The sequence below is a fragment of the Tupaia chinensis genome, unplaced genomic scaffold (genome assembly GCF_000334495.1).
Source record: "Tupaia chinensis unplaced genomic scaffold, TupChi_1.0 Scaffold139491_1, whole genome shotgun sequence".
Taxonomy (NCBI): domain Eukaryota; kingdom Metazoa; phylum Chordata; class Mammalia; order Scandentia; family Tupaiidae; genus Tupaia; species Tupaia belangeri.
The window spans coordinates 432,785-446,554 of NW_006199376.1; the positions used below are offsets into that span (position 1 = coordinate 432,785).

General features: G+C 35.9%; 1 pseudogene; it reads left to right on the forward strand.

Annotated features, from left to right (window-relative positions):
- The first annotated feature begins 6,547 nt into the window (after positions 1 to 6,547).
- LOC102482192 (olfactory receptor 56A3-like) lies at positions 6,548 to 7,506 on the forward strand (annotated as a pseudogene).
- Positions 7,507 to 13,770: the final 6,264 nt, after the last annotated feature.

Sequence of the window (13,770 nt, forward strand, 5' to 3'; positions counted from 1 at the left end):
CACTTGGCAGTAAATCTTCCATATTTGTCCACTATTTATCAACTGTCAGGATCTCACTGTTTTTTATTACTGAGTAATAATATGTAGTATTTACGTTTCACATTTTTGTCAATCCAATCATCAGTTTGTGGGTATTTGGGTTGGTTCCATGTCTTAGCAATTGTGAATAATGCTGCAATAAACATGAATGTGCAAGTGTTTTCCTGAAAGCGAAATTGCTGGATCATATGGAAGAGAGGCATTGTATGTCCCCACTCATTATATACAGAAAGTTGGCACTCTTTGGCAGAGACAGAATGATTAGAAGGTATAAAGGCATGTACAGCAATAACTATAGTAAAGACAGTAGGGGAAGAGAGTGGGAAATGGTGGAGGGTGAGTGGAAAGTAATCAAGGGAAAGAAGAAAAAAGTAAAAACTTTAAGGGACCCAAAATAGAAAGGAATAAGTTTTTTGGTTTTCTTAAAGAATTATTTTTGGGAACCAGCAGTTAGCGTAATGGCTATGTCGATGGACTCTCACATAGTCGACGGCGGTTCGCGTCCTGGACCCAGTGGCTTGAAATTCATGCCGGGCGCGTGTGCGTGCGTGCCCAAGATCCAGAGAGGAGAATGGAGGAGAAGGGATTGTGGTGTGACCATCCCCCCTGGGGGGTGATTTCTCGCTTTCTGTCTCTCTGTCTCTTTCTGTCTGGCGAGCGCATGCACCCTATAGTGAAAAAATCTCTCCAAAAAAAAAAAAATAAAAGAATTATTTTTATTTAACTTTATTATAATTATTGTTATTACTATTTTCATTTGACCAGAGAGATACACACTGGGAGAGAGAAAGTAAGATATCAAGCTGCCAGGTCTGTAACTTGAACCATGGTTGGCCATGTGGGAGTCCAGCAGCCCTAATTACCATGCCACCTGGCAGTCCCAAGAAATCTGTTCATTATAATGTGTATTGTAATGTCTGTGACTGGACCTATATGCAATGTATTCATGATGGGAAAATTTATTTGGTATGCTGTAAAAATACACAGTGATTAAATTTTTTAAAAATAAAATAAAATTACAATAAAAAATAAATTTTCTCTCTGGAAAACACACTACATTTTCTCTAGTTTTCTCTTGCATTTTGATCATTATAATTAACATCATGGAAAAAAGTCAGGATAAGTTAACATAAATCCACTGAATAGCACTATTTGGGCTATACCTGTTTAACCAGCATAGGCAAAAAGAGCATAAGAATTTCTAAGTCAGCTTCTTGGATCCACAGAAAGTCCTGGGTGTGCAAACGAGTATGAACACACATGGATGTGTATGTAAATGACTGTACCCAAGGGATTGTCTGACTGCCTGAAAGACGCCTAATAAATGGAAGGAGAGTTCCAGGCAATCCATAAAAGAAAGAAAGAAATGTATCTTCCTCTCCCATCTGCCTGTCTGTCTGTCCCTGGAGGGCCTAATGGTGACAAGGAGAGAAGGATGGAAATGATCCCAGAGGGAAAAGTCACTGAAGTTCTACAGTTATAACTGACCCAGATCCTCTGGAACTAACCAATTTCCAGCTCCAGGAAGCCAGACCCTATGCTTCACTTACTCAGTAAGTAAGAATGGACAGAGGAAGCCAAAGGGTGGCTATAACAAAGTCAGCCAGAGATTGCAGAGACCTATCTCTTCAGTCCCAATCTGTGTTCCTTTCCATTCCTGGGCCAGTACTGCTGAAGTTCCCTCAAACAAAGTATACCAGGGACTACTTGCTGTCTCAGGTCAAAGGGCACATGCCTTCTGTCTTTTTTTCTCCTTTGGGTGCTTGGTTGTGACATAAATGTAGAGAAGTTGGGATTTGTCCATAGGAGATTGAATGGGTTCCAGGAGGGTTAGGAAGAGCATCATCTGGAGCCCACTTAAGAAAATATAGTTTTCAAATATTAATATAGAAATTTAGGACCTTTCAGACAAAGAATCTGCCTGTAAATACTTGATCATGAAGTAGGAATTAAATTTAGTCTGTATAATTTCAGATACTGGGAACAAAGACCACAGTTGGGAACCACTGTGGGTCAGAAGATTTTAGGTCAACCTAAACAATTGCTGAAAGTCACTTCTGCCAAAATAAGAAAATTCTGCCTCAAAAAAGCAATGAGCTAGCTGTCGGTGAATGACTCGCACTGTCTCAAAGAACACTTGAGGGAGTTCTCCTCAAGGTCTCTCTGAGTTCCACATTGGGTGATTAATGGCTCTTCCACCTCTTAATACAGAGCTTTTTCATACTATGCTGCAGGCCTGTTCTGCAGCCTTGGGAACAGATTAGGCTGCAAATCTCTGTTTTACTTTTTGACCTTCAGCTTTCCTGGTTTCTTTCTGTCTCTGGTTAGAATCAGAAAGCACCAGCACCAAGTGACTCAACCCTGGGGCTACATTGACAAGCTCTGATTGCAAACCAGAGATGAAGGAAGACAAATGTATTCTCAGATGTTTTGCTTTTCAGACTGAGCAAGTTATCCAATGCTTGCTGAATAAACTATGATTGAAGAACATGCAAGGGCATTCCAGAGAAAAGGGGAGAAACAGAGGTTTTATAAAACATCTGAGATAAAACTCAGGAATTTCAAATTTCATACTACTTTTAAAAATAATTATTCCAATGCTTCTTCTTTGTTTATTTATTTCTTCTTCCCATGTTTTTTTAAAGTTAGGTTTATTAGAGCTGAGAGGAGTACATGGGGCAAGACTTAATCAAATTTGCTCCTCGTGGCAGGAAGGGTTTCTCTTTTATTGTCTCTATCACAGAGGGAGAGAAAAGATAAACCCTGCAAGCTCAATTCAGAAGATGCTTTTAGAAGACCAAGAAAATAAATGTACTTTTTCTTCTAAGATTCTCCACAGCACTCATACCTGAATTGCCAGATCTTCCATTTGGCTCTACCTACCAAGACTCTTTTCATGATCCTCCCTGCTTCCAAGCAGAAAATAACTTCCTTTCTTCTAGGAGACATTTGTGATTTCCAGAAAAGAAAAGTGTCTTCACAACAGTGAGATCTGAGGATTTAATTAGGGAGAGGTAAATGTAAAAATTTTGCAGAAAGTAGTATCATAGGATGACACGAACAAAGAACAAACGATCAAAACGGAATGAGGAAGGATATTATTTAGAGGGCATATTTAAAATTTGACAGCCTGAAGCTGTACTTTTTACAGATACAAATAAGTCACATCAGTTTTGAGTAATCTATATCAAGTTTTGGGATTAGCAAATCTAATAGTTCCTCAAATTTATAAGAAAATATATTTCAAGAGAAAGAAGGAAGGGAGAGATTAATGAATAGAGTAGACAAGGCTTCAGTCGCCTCTCAGGGATTCCTTAGTAGTAGCGACACAGTACATAAGGGAACTCATATTTTCACTGGCCTTTGACCTAAAGAAATCATTTAGGAAATGCATGCAATCCCAATGAATTTAAATTTGCCCATGTGAAAGACAAATTGTTAAAATAGTCAACTTGTCCTTTCTACTTGTAAGTATTATGAATCACAAATAGAAGAGTGTGTTTAAAGCTCATTTGACTTACCAAAGGCATGACTAATATGCCCTATCATTACTAAAAGAAAAAGAATTGGAAAGTTAGCTGGAGCACTCCACCATATCAGCTGGGAAGGCCATCCCTGACATATTTGCTGAGGGGAAATGAGCATCAAGAAATTCAAGAGAGAAGTTCTGGGTGGGGACCACTGTGCTCTCTCCACTGAGAGCAGCCAGTTCCAACAGGGTCTTTTTGATATTGATAGTCTGAAAGGAGTGAGCTAAGCAGGACTGCACCTGGTAATTGGGGGAAAAAAAGACATGACTTTTTTTTTTTTTAATACTTGCATATCCAACTCTTCTATAAACTCAAGTAATAAAGCAGATTTTCTAATTCACTTCAACTCCTCATTATTCTTATCTCTGTCTTGGTACATTAAAAAGTGTTTATGAAACTGTCTTGGTAGAATTATTTTACTGGTATTGTTTTGTGATTTGGAATGATAACTCGAATTGATTTTATTTATACTATGATGCCATTATTTAAGAAATATTTTTAATTCTGTTTCAGTTTTGCTTCAGTTTGGTTTCTTCAAGGGTAGAATATGAAAAATTACTTTTGTTAATCTCTCCCAGTAGAAAAAAATTAAAACATTAGCTCTGTTGAGAAAGATGTAATGAAGGGTTAAGATCAGTAATACTATATAGTAGGGATGATTATTGCCAGTCAAATCAATTTTTTCCTTTGAATTGTTCAACTTGAAAAGTTTACCCTCCCAAATAATTAAAATGTAAAATTATATTTTACAGCCCAGTATCAACTAAATTATTTCTAGATGGTGCACTTGTTGGTGCTCAATGCCCATGTTGTGCTGATGGCTGAGCAAATAAAAGGTATAAAAATACACAATTGGTTTTGGGACACATGGCACAATTCTGGATCCACTTATTTTATATCTGATTTCCTTTGAATGGATAGTTGGGTGCTTCATTTCTAAGAAGAATAGATAAAGAAATAAAATAATCTTTGGCATTAGAAAAAAAGACATGACTAGAAACAAAATACTATTTGAACCTCTTTTAAAAAGTATGTTTCTATCTATTTGAAAATATCATTCAGTTCTGGGTTTTATTACAATATCCTTACTTGCCATCCTGCCCCTACTCTGAAACTGGCACATTGTCAGAAAAGTCATGACTCATTTTTTCATGGAAGAACATACAAAAATAGTCATCACTTTTCTGACAAACAAATATATCTCCTATAACAGTTTCTAGTTTAAAATCATTACTTATATCATGAATGTCTTGCAAAATTCTTTCTTCCTCCAAAGAGCGGGTTGAACAGAGATGAAGGGAGCTGGAAAAAAATATTAGTCACTGAGGTTGTGTTGTTTATTGACTGAGTTCAGGAGTGGGTTTGCAAAGTCCATCAAAGCACTCTTAAGTGCTTCCTCCCTCTTGAAGTACATAGCACATGGAGCTGAGCTTAGCCTATCCAAGGCCAAGCCATGCCAAGACTACCAGGACTAAGCTAGCAGAATCAAAGGCAAGACAAGCAGGGTGAGCCAACCTGCTGACCAGGTGATCCTTTATTCTTAAAGGGGCAGAAGACAATAGTGGCTCATTGCCATATGCCATTCATTTTCATATCACACATGCACATGTGTGTTACATTCAATGGCATAAAACGGCAAAATCATATTACATAACAAGCACACAAGTGCAGTACAATTAATGAGTTATATACCCTGTGAACTTTAAACATAATAAGATAGAGAGTGAGAAAGACAGACGAAACCATCTTGACACCATTTTCTCTACAAGGGATGAACTTTGTTTTCATTTTTATAGGATTCATGGGGCAAATACATATTGTGGGATTATTCATTAGGTCTAGAGGAGCTATAGAAAATAATTCCATTTAACCTTCTGTGTGAGGAAAGATAGTGAGTGATAGGAATAATACATGTAGTGGTTACAATGATGATTTTGAGGTATCAGTTCTCTTGTTCATAAGGGATGATTAACATATTTCACATGATGTTGAATGATTAAGCAGGATAAAGGCATACATTATAATAGTCTATGTGTTAATCAAAAGAAATCAATAGCCTAGTATGGGGGTACAGTTGGTAGCAAACTAATTAGCATCGATGGAAGACACATGATCAACTACAGATTTGGACCCTCAGATCAACTTGAAAACATGGCAGGGACCTGTGCACACACTAAAGATCCTGAACTGGAGGGCTGGGGAAAGGAGACATTGTCATTGTACATCTTACTTTTCTCTCTCTCTCTACATTTATCTCACCTTTGTGAGTGTACATGCTACCTCTCATGAAAAAAAAGAAAAAAACTTTAAAAAATAGATTATAAGGCCAGTAGGTAGCATAGTGGTTAAGGTGCTTGACTCCCACATGGCCAACTACAGTCTGAGTCCCAGACCGGGTGGTTTGAATTCATGCCAGACATCTGTGAATTCATGCCTAAAATCCTGAGAGAATAGTGGAGAAGGATTTTGTCATGGTCATCACATCAGGGGAGTAATTTCTCACTTTCTCTCCCTGTGACTCTCTCATTGTATCTAGAGAGCACACACACCCTAGAGAAAAAAATCTCAAAAAATAAAAAAAATTATAAAATAAAAAGAAAAATCTTACAAGTACATATAGAAAGTCTAACCTGTCACACAAAAGCAGTTTTCTATGTAATTTTCTACTTTTTATTTTATGTAAAGATAAGGACATAAGAATGAAAATAAAAATACGCATTGAACAATCAAACAAGTATAAATGCAACATATCACTTCAGTTCTCTATACTGTTAACAGTAATGATACAAATATCTTGTAGCATTATACTCAGAACAAAAAGATAAATTCACTGAGTTTTACATAAACACCTAGAATTCACATGTTTTACTTAGATAAAGCAAATCATTCTGTTTTAACATTACCAAAACTCAATAGCTAACTCTAAATTCTAATTTTACAGATCATTCAAAGAAAGTTCTAGGAATCAATGTCACATTATGAAAACAAATCAAAACAGCACCATCTCCATTGAGGTTTCAGACTTCCTCCTGAATTGTTTTGTCAGGTCTCCCAGCTGGCAGCACTGGCTGTCCCTGCCCCTCAGCCTCCTCTTCCTCCTGGCCATGGGAGCCAATGCTATTCTCCTAATCCCCAACCCCCCCCCCCCCGGAAACCCTCTCTCCCCCAGCCTGTGTACTATCTACTCAGCCTCCTCTCACTGTTGGACATGGTGCTCTGCCTCACTGTCATCCCCAAGGTCTTGGTCATCTTCTGGTTTGACCTCAGATCCATCAGTTTCTCTATCTGCTTCCTCCAGATGTACATCATGAATTGCTTCCTAGGCATGGAGTCCTGCACATTCATGGTCATGGCTTATGACCGTTATATAGCCATTTGCCATCCACTCAGATACTCATCCATCATCACTGACCAATTTGTAGTCAAGGCAGCCATCTTTATTTTGGTCAGGAATATTTTTTTAACTATGCCTATCCCCATTCTTTCAGCAAAACTCTATTATTGTGGCAGAAATGTCATTGAGAACTGCATCTGTGCAAATATGTCAGTCTCCAAGCTATCCTGTGATGATGTCACCATTAACCGTTTTTACCAGCTTGGCGCAGGCTGGACTGTGCTGGGATCTGACCTCATCCTTATCTTCCTCTCCTATGCCTTCATACTTCGAGCTGTGCTGAGACTCAAAGCAGAGGGTGCTGTGGCCAAGGCCCTAAGCACATGTGGCTCCCACTTCATCCTTATTCTCTTCTTCAACACCATCCTTCTTGTCTTGGTTCTCACATATGTGGCTAAGGATAAAGTGGCCCCTGAAGTGCCAATTTTGCTCAATGTTCTCCACCATGTTATTCCTGCAGCTCTTAATCCCATTGTTTATGGGGTAAGAACCCAGGAGATTAAGCAAGGAATTCAGAGATTACTGAAGAAAGGGTGGCAGTAAGGGCAAGTGGATCTCTGAATTACTGTAACAGGATACTTATTATAATAATATTGTATCAATAATGAGTAGTAGACTGATACACATTTTTATAAATTATATGTTCAAACTAGATAAACTAGATATATGTTATTGGGCACATAGACTCATCAGAGAGGCAGAACCAGAAAGTGAGAAATCACTTCCTAGAGGTGATGGCTACACTGTAATCCCTGCTCCTTCATTGTCCTCGGGATTTTGAGCATGTATGCACTCATGCTGGGCATGAGTTTAAACTACCAGGTCTGGGACTTGAACTGCTATCAATTAAGTGGGAGTCCAGCAATGTAACCATTATGCTATCTGCTGATCATGATATGTGTACTCTTTCTTAAAGTTTCATTTTTTTCTTACTTTCTATCAGGAAAATCCTTCACCCTTTCCTCTTTTATCCTAAATGTATAATCCTAATTTGTCTAAAAGTCTTAAATATTTTAGAGCAGGTTCCTACAGAGTGAAAATTATGCCCCTGAATAAGCAACTGTTTTTGTAATAAGAATTTCAAATTCTTAAAAGTACTACAGTGGATACTTAAGGAGTTTGTTGTATGTAATGCATTGTTATTCTTATTTCCATAGAAGAGAGTATATTGGAATAAAAGACACAGGTGTTTATATTTCAATCCTGAATGATGGATGATTCATTCTGATGTGTAATTAAATCTTTCTTTTTCTTATTCAACCATCTCATTGTTCTTTTTCTCCATCTCTTGTTTTTCTCGCTTCTCTTTTCCTGTAGTAGACAAGTTGAACTTCTGTGATACACATTGCAAAAGGGCACAGTGTTGCACTACATGCAACTGTTATCAATTAGTTGTATGAGATATAAGAGACCCTTAGGTCCTCTTCCTCAAGATGTCTGTTCTTAGAAAGCTTCTCCTTTGGATCCAGGATATCACCCTTTATGGTGTGTGAACATAGTTCTGTTTATGAATTAAACGAATCAAATAATGAATCATAATGAATCAAATATTTCATAGAATTGTAATACAACATCCAGTAATAATAGAGAAATATAACTTGGATGAATATTATTTTCTTGTTTATTGAATAGTTTCTAACTACATACTGTGCCCAATTATTCTTTTAGCTATAATAAGACAAACATGAATAGAAAATTGTTTTAGTCTGACAAGCTCACAGTTTCATTAGAAAGAATATGAATATGAGTTCCAGGAATATATTCTGCTCAACTGGAAAACAGTGAGCAATGGAATAGGTACATGTATGATCAGTAAGATTCTTGGTGATATAAGAACGCACTAGAGAGAGCGTTAGAAGGTCTGGATAACTGGCATTGTGTGACCAATTTTTAAAAAAACGGGTTTTTCAGTGGAAATTAATCAGATGGTTTCATTGTGTTTCATATTACTCACATTTTACCGAGAAGAGCCAACTATTTGTTTTGGAATAGCCTTTCTAAATATAAGATGGTGTGCCTCAATAACAATTTATGTGTTACTTTCTTTGACCGTGTAAGGAGAATCTCTCAATAGCTAAATACCAATATTGTCTCCAAAGTCTGGGTTTTTCAGCCTCTACTGAAAGCACCTGGGCTTAGACCCTGGCTTAGTCAAGCTTTATGGGCTGCAGAGCTTTGTACATTCCTTCTTCATCATCCTGCAATAAACTACAGTGAATTAGCATTTCACCAATCTGCTCCTAGATATTCACTGAGTATTACTTGAAAAATAAGCGGACACAACATAAAAAGCAATAGTTAAAAGAATACAATCAACATTTAACTGGAAATTTCTCAAAAGTAAAAGATAACCTTTTAAGATCCAATCTAGCATACTTTTTCCTTATGATTCAAGGAAATCAAACTCCCTAAAATTTAAGTTACTCTCTCTAAGGAAATTTTAGAAGTCTGCAAATTTAAACCATAGTCTGTATTAGTATCTACTCAAAGAGAAACTGAAAAGTTACAGACTAGTTTTGTTTGTTTGTTTGTTTGTTTGTTTGTTTCAAGATCATGTTGTTTGGGTAACAAAGCAGATCTCTTTAATAAGCTATTATAAAAGAACTTTGAATGCCACCCAAGAGGTTAGGACACAGATATGGTTTGTTATCTGTCGATGAGAATGTTGTATAGTGTTCTCAACAGGACTGAAATATGTATCATGCTGGGTAAAATCTCTTTACAATCTAAATGATGTATAGTGATTGAATGCATAAATAATAATAATAATAATGAAAAAAAGAATACCAATCATCCAAGTTGTGAGAAAATTCTATGAATTTTATCTTTTTATGGAATTTATTTTTGAGGTTTTTTATTTGTTTTGCCATAGGGTACATATACTCACTGGAGGGAGAAAGAGAGAGGGAGTAAAGAAAGAGAGAGAAATCACTCCCTGAGGGGATGGCCACACCACAATTCCTTCTCTTCCATTTCCCTCTTGGGATTTTGGGCACACATGTACATAGGCCCGGCATGATTTCCAAGCTGCTGGGTCCAGGACTCAAACTGAGTCGGCCATATAGAAATCCAATGCCTTAACCACCACACCACCTTCTGTCTCCATGAAGTTTATCTTCTAACATAGACTGGTAAGATCTATATATTCTGAAATATATATAATTGAAAGAAAATATTGCTTTGTTTATACTTTTAAACAGTCTTGGCCCCTTCGAAAACAATATTGAGTTATATTTCTTTGAAAAATGAGGTGAACAAGGTTTATTTCTCACTAAAATAGTTGACATTAATGAGAATTTCCTCTAGAACATACTATTCAATGTTATATAATCTTACATTTTTTAGTAGACACATTGAAAAGTTTTTAAAAAGATAAAGTTTCTTTTTACTAATCTATTTTATTTAATCCAACATATTCCAAATATTATCATTTCATTACCTAAAAGTTTAAGAGAATCTTAAATATATTTTACATTCTTTTATTTTTTTCTAAGTTTTTGAAGTAAAGAGCATGTTTTAGACCTAAAACATATTTCAATTTGGACTAAAACGTTCTACATCCTCAAATCTTCATGGGGCTAATAGTTTCTGTAGTGATTAGCACCTCTAGTTATTTGGTTTTTAGATGCAGTATGAACAGCAGATAAGGTTAAGAGTATGTTACTTTTAGGCTATAATTTCTCTCTCTTTCCCATGTTTTGCCTGATAGAGGAAAGTCAGAGTTTTATAAAACTGTTGCAGCATAAAATAAGAAATAGATGTTAATTATTAAAGGTTTATAAAAAGGTAGATTATAATCATAATGTGTAATTCCTTAATTTTTATTCATGTATTTACACATTTAGATGTAAGTATGATATATTGAGTATTTTAAGCTAGTTCTTCTGTTTTAGTTGTTTTAATAAATTACATTTTGTATTAAAATTTAATGGCAATATTGTCATAACTGATTATGCAATAAAATACATGGGTAGGAAATCTGTCTTTCAGACCAAATAGCCATTGTCCATAAAAATGTACAAATGCAGATAAGGTTGGTAAGACCTTTCATTTTATTCACACCTGACACTAAGCTGAGAGACAAACAATTTTGGGAACACTGAGGAAGTTTAAATTTGTAAAACAGTAATAGAAAGAGAGACCTACACTAAGAGAGTTCCAAAAATGTACAAATAAGTACCATTGAATCTTTGAATCTGCATAAGAACTTTAAATACACAGGAACTAAGGACAATAGCTAAAAATAATAATAATAATAATAATAGGATAATAATAGGAAGATCGAATGATTCTGAGTCTACAGAAGGCCAGAATATATCTGAATTCTGCACAGAGAGGAGACATGACATTAAACATCTAGGGATCTCAAAGAAAATGAAAAAATATATAGAAAGAAAAAGATTGTGATTCACAGCATGACAACCACAAATGCTAACTAGCATATGAAGCATGCTCGATTCTCAAAAGAAATAGTCATTGAAATAGTCAAATATATGATCCTAGACAAATTTTATGATTGTCTTTTCTAGATCTGTGAAGAATGTGTCTGGTACTTTGATTGAGATCGGATTAAATATGTAGATTAATTTGGATAGAATTGTCATTTTGACTATATTAATTCTCCCAATCCAGGAACATGGGATGTCCTTCCACTTTTTTTGTATCATTTTCAATTCCTTTTTTTAGCTTTTCATAGTTTTCCTTGTGGAGGTCTTTAACTTTTTGGTTAGATTTATCCCTAGGTATCTTATACTTTTTGTGGCTATGGTAAATGGAATTACTTTTTTTCAGTTCTATTTCAGTCTGCCTGCTGTTCATTTATAGAAATGCTATAGATTTCTGTATGCTGATTTTGTATCCTGCAACATTACTGTATTACTTCCAAGAATTTTTTCATGGATACCACTGGGTCTTCCATGTATACAATCATGTTATCTACAAATAGAGTTTCACCTCTTCTTTTCCTATTCGAATGTCTTTTATTTTTTCTTCTTTTCTGATTGTGTTGGCAAGGACTTCCAGTACTATACTGAAAAGGAGTGGAGAAAGTGGGAATCCTTGTCTTGTACCCATTTTTAGTGGGAAAGCTTTCAGCTTTTCTCCATTCAGGATGACGTTAGCTATGGGTTTTTCATAGATAGCTTTTATTGTGTTGACAAATGACCCTTCTATGCTGATATTGCTGAGAATCTTGATCATGAAAGGATGCTGCATCTTATGCAATGCTGTTTATGCATCAATTGATATGTCATATGTTTTTTAATCTTTTTTCCTGGTATCAGCAGATGGCATAGCAGTTACATCACTGGACTCCCATGTAGTTGACTGTGGTTTGAGTTCCAGACATGGCAGCTTAAAATTCAGACCAGGTGCATGTGTGTACGTGCCCAAAATCCCAAGAGGAGAATGGAGAAGAAGGGACTGCAGCATGGCCATCCTCCTGGGGTGGGGGGTGATTTCTCACTTTCTGTCTCTCTATCTCTCTCTGTCTCTCTGCCAAGAACATGTGTCCTATAGCAAAAATCTCTCTCTCAAAAACAAAGTGTGAAGGATGTGAAAAATACAGGAACTTTTTTTCTAGTTAGATTTTGGTAATACTTAGAATATAAATATGGCAACTCTCAATGAAATTAAATGTGTTTATATGTGACATAGCTCAGAATTTCAGCACATAAATTTTCCTAAGTCTATAAAAAGGAAAGTACACACATAGTAATAGTAGTATTATTTCCTTGGTAACAAATTTTAGAACACTTGGCTACTTAAATAAAATGTAAATACCATAATTCAAATTGAACAACAGTCAAAAATAATAAAAACTACTTATAAATAGCAATGTGCATAGATTTTTTTCTTTATTTATTTTTTGAAGAATTATTTATTTAATTTTATTTGTTCATTTTTTTTTTTAATTTAACCAGAGAGAAACACAGACAAGAGAGGGAAAGTGAGAAAGCAAGCCACCAGGTCCAGGACTTAAACCATGGTCAGCCTCGTGTGACTGTGCCTTAGCCACCATCCACCTACTGTCCCCTATTTATTTCTATTTTTTTCAATCACTGTAAATCTTTACAACATTGAAAATGAATTTCCCAGTATGAATACCACACCTGTTAATCCAGTCAAAGATATTACCATAGACATTTTTATCAACAGCTACTTTTTCTTTTGCTTTTTTTGGTCTGTTGAATAGTTTTCTCTTTTTTTTCCCCCACTTGATTCCCCTCCTCCAGACCTCACCCCAATTTCCTACTTCTTTCTAAATTGTCTCTGGTATCCATGGTAGCTATCCATGCTTTTATACCTTCAGATCTTACAGTTTCAGCCAAAGAATGCCAACATTTGGTATATATTAAGTGGGGATACACTCAGTCAGGAAAACACCCAGCATATTCATTACAGCATTATTCACAAATACTAAGACATGGAACCAAACCAAATGTCCAGGAATAGGTGAATGGATTTAAAAAGTGAGCACATCCACTACGGAATACTACTTAGTCATAGAAACCAATGACTCCCTTGGTGTTTGATAGAAAGTTGATGAATATGGAAAATTTCATATTGAGCAAAGCAAGCCAGACTATGAAAGAGAGACATTGTGCATAGATCTTTAAGATACAGTATGAGTGAAGTAAGCCAGGCTATGAAAGAAAGATATTGTATGTATCCACTCAATATATACCGACTATCCGCACTCTATGGTAGAGAGTGAAAAACTGGAGGACATAAAAGCAGTGAAGGTACTTAACGAGAATAGGACAGTGTGGAATGGGGGGGGGGGGGGGGAAAGGGGATAGGAAAAGA